This window comes from Chenopodium album, chromosome 5, assembly GCF_948465745.1.
Source record: "Chenopodium album chromosome 5, dcCheAlbu1.1, whole genome shotgun sequence".
Taxonomy (NCBI): Eukaryota; Viridiplantae; Streptophyta; class Magnoliopsida; order Caryophyllales; family Amaranthaceae; genus Chenopodium; species Chenopodium album.
In genome coordinates this window covers 73,980,668-73,982,464 of record NC_137838.1, presented here as the reverse complement: position 1 = coordinate 73,982,464, position 1,797 = coordinate 73,980,668, and the positions used below count along the sequence as shown (strand labels likewise).

Below are 1,797 nucleotides of genomic sequence, written 5' to 3'. Positions count from 1 at the left end.
GTAATTTGATGCTTCATATAAGACGTATCAATTTATGGTTATGAGAATTTTGATTAGTGTTTAATAAGTTTTGTTTGTATGAATTTGATTTAAACATCTATAGAAGTATTTGACATTTTAATGGATTTAAAGTGTGTGTGGATTTAAAGTGTGGGTTACTATGTGTAGCTTCTAAAATGAAGAGGCACAACGTGAAAAACGCAATAGTAAAGGATTATTACGTAGAATTTCCCTATGAAATATTATATAGTTTAATCATAAATGTGTTGAATGAAAATTGTGAAAAACAAAATGAAAAAATATTGAAACCAGGATTACACCATTTAAGTACCAGATACTAAATATATTTTATCAAGCATATTTTACATATTTCATTTGTTGTGCCAATAATTTTTCAGTATCACTTTTCGATGCTTTTGAGTGCATTATCAATCTTCACAAAATACAGAGGTTTCAGAATACATCCATCTAAATCGGCTTCTAAGAATGCTTGAATGTCAAACTTGGATTTAGAAGTTATCATGCCAAAGATTAAGCACTTAACACCCATAGCTTGCAGCTCTTTAGTTGCCTTTATATAAAAGAATTAAATTCAAAATCAATATACATATATAAATATATAAGATATATAAGTATTAAAATTATAATTTAAGAATGGAGGGTGATACATTTCTCCATTTAATTATGCATTAGTTTTATTGGAATACTACTACCAACATTAAATTTATTTTTGTTAGTCGGGGAAATCGAGAATGAACAAGATCGTGAATACAAAAGAGTTTTTTTTCTTCATATATATATATATTGGCAATTTAATTATACATACTCAAATTTTATGTAATATTAGGGAATTCATATAATTTATCTTGAATGGTTCAATTTTTATTATCCTATTCGTATTATCACCCAATTAATATTTTATTATTATTGATTTATTAATTGTACTTTTAAATATTTATATTAATAGCCTTAGATCATTAACAATGATGTAGTTAACATCAATGTTTATAGCACTAAGAAAGACATCAATAGATCACGCACAAAAGATTACTTGAATCCCATCCATGATTGGTAATTTCATTTCCATGAAAACAACATCAAAAGATTTGCCTTCACTGAAAATGTTAAAAGCCTCTTGGCCACTTGCCACAACCTTAGTTTCGAATCCTTTCTTATGGAGCAACATTTGTTCAACATTTTGAACGGCAATGTTATCGTCTACAATTAATGCTGTAAATTTCTTCTCATCGCTCATGCTACTATCTACAACCATGTTAGACATGTCTATAAAAAACACATACTATAATATCAATAACAACAACAAAATAAGTATAGAAGAAAAGCTAACCTATTAAGAATAATACATTTTATTTCATGAAAATGATCAATATAAAAAATTCAATTCTAGGCTAAACACATGCATTGCTAGCCAATATTCTTTCTTGTATTAAATTATAATTATAATTATCGTAGGTCAATAAAAATGAAATTTGATTAGAGATCAACTCTTGCTAATTTCCTCCCAAAAATTGTATAAAAGCATATTATAATTTTTTTTTTTTTTTGAAGAAAAGTAATTAAAATTACCTTTTTGTCGATGAATTGAAGCATACTTTGATACTTGATCTTATTCTTGCTTTTTATACTTAAAAAAAGGTCAAGCACAAAATCAAGATAATCTTGAGAATAAAAATCTGACGTGATACGATATATTTAAAATGAAAAGTAAGATTTTGATTTAAATTATAAACCCAAAACAATAGTTGTTATCAGGGTCGCATCTATCATGATTTGTTA

The 1,797-nt window shown here is 26.3% G+C and overlaps 1 pseudogene; it reads right to left on the bottom strand.

Annotated features, from left to right (window-relative positions):
* Nucleotides 1–400: 400 nt before the first annotated feature.
* Nucleotides 401–1,282, bottom strand: LOC145633143 (two-component response regulator 24 pseudogene; annotated as a pseudogene).
* Nucleotides 1,283–1,797: the final 515 nt, after the last annotated feature.